The following is an 8,891-nucleotide window of genomic DNA, read 5'->3' as shown; positions in this document are numbered from 1 at the left end:
AGTTAAATCTGTCACTTCTATGGACTTATATTTTAAAGTAATAAATTTTATTTGTAAGTCTCTAAGATGGGAACAAATATCTCTGCTGTGTTATCCTTTAGTAGAACATAACCAAAAGTATAAAGTGCATTTTATTCCAATTCGAAGATTTGATGCTTCTGGGATTTGAATTTTTGCCAATATGATCAACGTGCTGTTTATGTCATTATTTTTATCTGCACTTTTATGATTACTTCTAAAGTTGGTTTTCTCTTTATAATTTTCTGGTGTCTGTGTCTATAAATTGCCTATTCACATCCTTTCCTAGGTCTTTCTGGTTTTCTTATTTCTTGATGCAAATTATAAGATTTCCTTGTATAATCCAAATCTTAATTCTTTGTCAGTTTTAGATGTTGCAAATACCTTCTTATTGCTAACTTCATCTGAGAGGCCCTTGTTCGAGGAAATCTTTATTTTTGATGTAATACTACACATGAGTTTCCCTTACTTCATTAATACCTTTTGGTTGTATTTTAAAATCATGTTCCATAGAGAAATAAAAGATACTGGAATACCCTTTCTACTAATTCCATTGTTTTTCTTTTCATAATATGTCTTCAATCCACGGAGCTTATTTCTATGACATAGGGCCATAATTTCATTTTGTTTTCCATATAAAGAACCAATTATTTCAACATTATTTACAAAATAATCCATCCTTTATTCACTATATGCCATGTTAGTCTTTTATCTTTTTACATCTAATGCCAACATTTAGAAACCTAAGGTAATGATTTAAATTCAAACTTTAACTCTTTTCACTCTAGAAACACTGAGAATTTCTCTTTGTGTTCAATATTTTAAAACATTTCTGTACCATGTATATGTATTATTTTATCTGTCTTGTTCTGTACTCTAGAAGTTTTTCAAATGAGGGCATAGCTATGAAAAATTTGAGCCTGTTGTATCTTCAGTACTTACCTCTCCATTTTCTTATTTTTTGTTCTCTTTCTGGGGTTTATATCAGGTGGAATTCAGTATTTCAACCTTTAGTCTTTATATCTCTCAACTACCATTTTTATAGAGTTAGGGTTAGTGTTTGTACAAGTACATAAAAGTATATCTCATTAATTTAAAAAGCCATGTAATACATTCAATATTATAAGAAATAATTGATTGATGAACATTTAGGTTTCCAATTTTCACTACCACAACAAAGAAATCATTCTACTATGTACATTTGGCACCCATTGGTACGTATTTCTTTAGAATTGTTTCTTAGAAGTAGAATTGCTGAGTCAATGGAATTGCACAATTTTATTTTGGTAGACTGTCAACTTGTTCCCAGAATGATGTCTTCAATTCATACACTCACTGTCATTGTACTCATCCTGTGTACTTGCCAAGGCTTGATATTATCACTCACTGTAATCCTTTTGAAACTTGACAAATAATTCGTTTTAGTTTACATTTTTCTTATAATCAGTCAGGTTGAACACCTGTTTATATATATTTATGTAGACATTTTGATTATCCCTTATGACTTGCTTGCTTATATCCTCCCTATTATTTCTATTTTTTATATATATATATATTAATTGACTTTAGGAACTCTGTGTATACATTCTGGATAATAACCTTTGTTAGTAAAATATGATGCAAAATGTTTCCAAAACTTTGCTGAAATTTTAACTTTGTTTATGATTTATTTTGTTTTAAGAAAGCTTTAGGTTATATTAAATAAAATTCGTCAGTCTTTTCCTTTGGCTTTGCGTTTCACTTAGAAAATATCAATACCACATTTACTTATATTTTCTCCTACTACTTTTGTAAATTAATTAAACTGAGATTTACACACACACATGCACACACACATCTATTCTATTTTTCTTCAATGTGTAAATCCAGATGTTCAAATACTATTAATTGAATAGTCCATATTTTAATTTTTATTTGCAATGCTCTCTTCACCACAAACTAAATTAGAATATGCACAAAAATCTGTTTAAGAATCTGTTTATGAATGCTCTTTGTAATATGTTTTAAATTTTGTTATTCATGTCTTTCTTCATTACTTTTATTTTAAAACCTATATAGCTAACTTTCCATAGCATTTTTAGTTGTTTTTAAATAAAAACTTTAGAACTAGTTTTCGTTAATTTCTTTTGACATTGATCGAGGTGATAATTAAACACAGATTTATTTAATTGTTCCTCTATTGGTCGTAATACATCTTCCTTTTCCAGCTCTTCTTTTACATCTGTCAGTAATCTTTCATAGTTCAGTTTTGTTCTCCATTCTTTTGGGTTATTTTAGTTTTTCATTATCATTCTGGGTTATTGTATTTTCAAATTTTTTCATTGTTTTTCAGAAACACTTGATAATTAAAGTGATATCTTTTTTCACATTTATTAGCATAAAATAATTTATAATCTCCTCAGTGTATAATTAATTTTCTTCCTTATTTTATTTGTTTGTTTATCTTTTTGATAAGATTTATCACTGCATTTTTTATTTTACTGTTATTGCCTCAAAGAATTAGCTACTGATATTGATTCTATTATTTTTCTCTTTAAAGTATATTAAGTTAATCAATTTATTTATGATTTTATTTAATATTTTTAATATTATTTATTAAGGTTTATTTTATAGTGCTTTAAAAACAGGAGGTAAATATATTTTAAACTTATTTTTAGTATGTATTTTAAAGTAATGAAAGCTATGAAATTCATACTTCTGTTATAGTTTTGATTACATCCTACATAATTTGATATGTTTTATTGTTAATATTTTAAGATACATTCTTAAAATTCTAAATGTATAATTTGGTATTTCTTTAAATTATAAGTGTCTGATTTGGTATTTTAATATTTAAAAAATAAAACATGCTATTTAAATTAACCATTTATGTTTATTAATTCACTGATTATTTGAGGGTCTATTATATGAACATTATTGAAATACATAAAATTATATGACATTCATAGTAAATGTACACATTAAGAAGGTGAAAAATTATGTCACATAATTTAAAATTGCACTTCTCTGATTAATGAAGGGGTTTATCATTTTTCATTTATAATTTGGAAAAGTATGTTTTTCCTTAATTTTTTACTAGGGTGCCATGTTTCTCATATTGATTCCCAAAATATTGTTAGATAGTTAACATTTTGATTCTTTGTTTCATGGGTTGTAATTTTGTTTTGTTTTGTTTTGTTCCTTTCCACTCGTTTCCAGTTGATCGCCTCTCCCCTACTTCCTGTTGGCCACTGTTGTTCTAATTTCTATCATCATAGTTTAGTTTTCTGTGTTCTAGAAATGCATATAAAGTCATAACATATCTACTCTGACTATACAGTATCTACTCTGAATTGTGTCTGATTCTACGCAATCAACATGGGATCTGTTAAATGCTTCCATATTTTTGTACTTATCAGTAGTTTGTTCCCTTTTATTGCTGAATAGTGTTTTATTGAATAAATATACCACAATTTCATTATCCGTTTGGATTGTTTTCCAGTTTTTGGCTCCTATGAATGATTGGCTCTAATAATGTTTTGTTAAACATATGTAGGGGACATACTGGATCTGATTTTTTTTTAATGTAAAGAGAATTTTAATCAATCAAACAATAGAACCAACTCAAAAATTGCAGAGATGAAGGAATTAGTAAACAAAGACATTACAGAAGTTATTTTAATTATGATCTATAGGGACTGGAAGGTAGAGAAAAACATGATCATGAAAAGGAAAGAACTGGAAGATATAAAAAAGACAAACTGAACTTTTTAAGATTAAAAAAATATATCTGAGATGAAAAATAACATTGATTATACTATAGACTAAATGTTTGTGTTCTCACCCCTCCAAACTCATATGTTAAAACCCAATCCCCATTGTAATGGTACTTGGATGTGGGGCTTTTGGGAGGTGATTTGATCATAAAGGTGGAGCCTTCATGAATGGAATTAACATCATTATGAAAGGACCTCAGAAAGCTCCCTCGATCCTTCTACCATGTGAGGACACAGTGAGAAGATAGTCATCTATGAATCCAAAAGTGGGCTCTCACTAGACATTGAATCAGCCAGTGTCATGATCATGGACTTTCCAGCCTTCAGAATTGTGAGAAATAAATATTTGTTGTTTAAACCAATTAGTCTATGGTATTTTTGCTACAGGAGCCTAAACAGACTGAGACAGGGAATATCCGCATTAAATTAGACACAGCAGAAAAAAGGTCAGTGAACTCGAACATACAATTGTGGAAATTACATAAAATTATGTGCAGACACAAAAAGATGAAAAAAATGAACAGAGCATCAGGGACCTATGGGATAATATCAGACAGTTTAATATACATGCATTTGTGGTCTCAAAAAGATAAGAGAGAGAGGAGATGAGAGAAAAAACATTTGAAGAAATGATAGCTGACAATTTTCCAAGTTTGAGGAAAACTGTAAACCTGCAGACCCAAGAATCTCAACAAATTCCAAACAGAGTAAATCTTACGAAAACTACACTACAGTTTATCTTAATCAAATTGCTGAAAACTAGTGGGAAAGAGACTATCTTAATAGCAGTCAGAGGAAATAAAGACAGAGGACTTTACTGTGGTAAAAATTAGATGAATACACTAATTGGTATTCATCTAATATACGAACTGGTCATATTTAATTGACTTAACAGTTTAAACATAAATTATAACAAAAGCATAAAATATTAATTCTCACTTTTTAAGCCCTATACCATTCTTCTCTCATAAAATCTTCATTAAATTACCAAGGTCTAGGAACCACTGCCATACTTGTTTAGACTGCAGATTCTGAAAGACTCTAGCAATTGGGCTTTGTTCTTTCTAGCCACAGTACATAAACAGCACAGGGACCCAGCAAAATATATGTTTGTATCCCTACATATCCTGAAAGAACACTATATGGGGCTCCAGCTTCCTGACAGCCACAGCCTGCAGGTAGCACTGAAAGTCTAGGATCTCAGGGGAAGACACTTCCAGATGCACCCCGAGAGATCTTGAAAGGGCCCTGTATTTAATTCTAGGCTTCTCCTAGCTACAATTCATGTGCAAAAGGACAAGGAAGGAGAAACTCTCAGGAGTTTTATAATTTTTCTGACAAAAAAAAAAAAATGATGAAAACATTGCATTTTAAAAAAATGAGAGTTTTAATAATGAAACAGCAACCATAAAAAAGAACCAAACAGAAATCCTAGAGTGGAAGTATACAATGATAGAAATGAAAAATTCAGTAAAGAACTTCAACAACTGACTTGATTATGCAGAAGTCATTGATCTCTTAGACAGATCATTTGAAATTAGCCAGTTAAAGGAACAAAAAGTGAAAAGAACAGGAAAGCAAGACTACATGAATTACAGAAACTATCTATTAAATAAATATTTTCATTATGGGAGTCCCAAAGGGGAAAAAAACAGAGAAAGGGGAAGAAAGATCATTTAGAGAAATAATAGCTGTAAACTCCTCGAATCTAGGGAGAGATATGGACTTCCAGGTAGAGAAGCTCAAAGGAACTCAAGCAAGATCAACCCAAAGAAGATCACTCTGAGACACATTATAATCAAAATATTAAAAGTCAAAGACAAGAAGAGAATTCTGAAAACAGCAAGAGGCACACAACTCATCACATACAAGGGAACCTCCAGAAAGCTATCAGTGATTAATCTGCCAAAACTTGCAGGCCAGGAGATTAAGTGATTCTAGAATTAAATGCAGAATGTGACAAAAGAATCTATCTGTGTTACCTGTGTATGAAATAATTTTACTGAAGGGGGTGGGGAAAAAAAACCCTGTTGACTTATATAACTTTGGAAATGAATGGAGTCTATAGGACTAAAGGCAAAGAGAGCTTTATATAAGCATTGTAAAGTAGTAACATTGCTTCTCACTAGTATGAGTTACCAATTCTGAAACCATTTATACCAGATTGAACAATTAATAAATAAATGGTGAATAGTGGGAGCCAGGTTTCTCACTGATGGATTGGAAGCTTACAGGTAATTAAGGAGAGGAGGCTAGAACAGTCCATGTAGTAATGAATTAGAATTGGAGACATCAGTATGAACTCATGTTTAGCTTAATATAGTTTAGCTAGCTACATATAGAAATGTTTATAGAGATGTATATAAACATGAATTAATATTGAAAATATTATATACACATACATATTTCCTTATTTTGCCAGCTGAGGGAACCTAGAAGCAATGACACCCAAGTACCAATGAGCACACTGGGACCTTGGCTTCGAATATCATTCTCCAATCAAAGAAACTAGGCCTCCTTGGAGGAAACGAATGAGTCCCGGACGAGAGCAGAAAATATTTAAGATGAGCCCGAATTACCTTGTAGTACCAGCAGGTACTATAGAAAGTAAGAACTACTCAAAACAAAATTTAAAAAAAAACCCACAATGATGTGGTAGCTACCAATGGCAAAAGCCAGAACAATTTGAGCAAATAAATAAATCAATAAATAAATATTAGATAACAACTCAGACTATGAAAGAACTATCCATGAGTCCATACAGATATAAATAAATGATTGAATAAATTAAGAAATAGGGAGAATAAGCAAATCTTCCACACAGAAAAATTCCAAGTAACTTATGTAGGTTCTCTGTTCTCAAAGAGTTGGGACATAATTCCCCACTTCTTAAACGTGTGCTGCACGTGGTGACTTCCAAACAATGCGGTATGGAAGCACAGAGGAAGAAGAACCCTAAAGCGGAAAAATTTCTGCGGAATTCTACTTCAGCCAAGTGATTAAGGCTAACATTGACAATGATAGGACATGCTGATTGTAAGTACCATTGATATGATGGAAGGAGAATGGAATTTTACCCTTGTAGACTTTTCCCCAAAAGCCCATCACCTTAGCATAATAATTAGAAAAAGTATCAGAAAAATTCAAATTGAAGAACATTTTACAAAAGTTCTGATCAGTACTCCTCAAAACTGTCAAGGTCATAAAAATAAGGAAAATCTGAGAAACTGTCAGTTAAGAGGAACTTAAGTGGACATGACAACTAAATATAATGTGGTATCCTGGATGGGATCCTGTAACAGAAAAAAATGACATAAAGTTAAAAACTAAGAAAATATGACTTTAGTTAATAATAATAATAAATATTGGTTCATTAATTGTGATAAGTACACCATAGTAATATATGATGTTATAAATAATAGGAACTGGGTGTGGGTATATAAAATCTCTCTTTACTACCTTCTCAATTTTTTCTGTATATTTAAAACTATTCTGAACGAAAACGTTTATTTAAAAAATCTTTTGTAGGAATAATTTTTTTCTCCCCCCCATAGTAAAATGTTTCCTTTGATCTGTAATTCTATCCTGCATGTCATTTATATAGTAACCTAGAATAGAAAAGCCACCAAGATGGACTTTTACTAATGCAGTTTGTAACTAAATATGTCTGAGAGAAAAAGATCAATGGGAAAAAAAGTGTCCTTGTGATATTACAGTCAGAGACCCTGCAGGGAACCACAAAATTCTTGAAAAATTTCCCTACAGAGAGAACAGAGAGAACCTCATGAACCCAAACAGTGAGAATGGGGCCCCGAGTTTACCTTTTTGGCAAATACAAAGGTGATTCTTATTCACACTAAAGATCATGGATCACTGCTTTGTAATATGATGTGATACTGGACACATAATAAATATATACTGTCTCTAGACCCTCTTTAATCTCTATCTCTCGGATATAGTCATTTACTTTAAGGTTGCTATAAAATCTAACTGAACCATGACCAATTCCTTGTTCTCTATCTTTTCTTAGAGGTTTCTTTAAAAGACATTGCTTATACCCATGATCTGCCCTACAAAGAACTTATGATCAGTCAATTTCCCTGACCTGGATGCTTGGAGTACAGAGATAAACAAGACAGACATGCTTCTCATTTTGATAGAGGTTACAGTGTAGTGGGAAAGATGAATATTAAACAAGTAATTATCCAGACAACTAATCAATTATAAAAGTGATAAGTGCTATAAAAGAAGAACTAAGGATATAGGAGGGGAATCTGCCCAATGTTTGTGTTTCTGTGTAGAGGGGAGTGTCAGGGAATGATTCCATAATGAAATATTGAATTTGAGACATAAAGGATTAGTTGAGTTAGCTAGATTAAAGCTGTGGTATTTAAGAGAATTTCACTGAAGAGAGTGAGAGGTTTACAGGGAGAGGGAACAGCAAGTGCAGAAGCCCTGTGTGGGAAAACCTACTGGAAGATATCATATTAGAGAAATTGAAAACTGAGAACTGAGTTACACATTCAACAAAAATTGATTTGGTTTCTTTTACATGTCAAGTTTTTGGATGAGAGGGAGCCTCCTATGGTTGGAGCATAAACAAGGAGAGAAGAAAAAATGTTAGAATTAAATCACTTGTCATTAGCAAATTTACTATTTCCTAATAATTACAGCTTCATTTCATAAAGCTCGTAACTTATACCATTATCACTTGTTCTAGAACTGTTCTTCAGATAAAAGTCTTCTGGATGTTTCATTTTGTTCTCTACCTTTTTGAATGTTAAAGAGACATTAGATTCTCCTCAGGCTTCTCTTCCGTTCACAAGAATTTTTCACAAAGATTAATGCTCATCATATATCCTTTGGGAAACTTCTTTACGAGTCACTCTTGGGATAATTTACCTGGTTTAAGAGAATAGACCTCATTTTGAGATGTTGCTGTGTCTCTTTAAATATCTTCTATTTTGGTTTTCAACTTCCTCTTTTTCGTATGTTTATTCTATTTTTTAAATATAGTCATTCGCCTTACAGAAGAATACCAAGGGAAAATGCAGTTAAATTTCATTTTCTTCTTATAATACATCAACGTTTCCTCAAGCTTTTTGGTTGTCTCTTTGC

This window comes from Pteropus medius, unplaced genomic scaffold, assembly GCF_902729225.1.
Source record: "Pteropus medius unplaced genomic scaffold, Ma_sr-lr_union100, whole genome shotgun sequence".
Classification (NCBI taxonomy): Eukaryota; Metazoa; Chordata; class Mammalia; order Chiroptera; family Pteropodidae; genus Pteropus; species Pteropus medius.
This window is presented reverse-complemented; position numbering follows the sequence as displayed.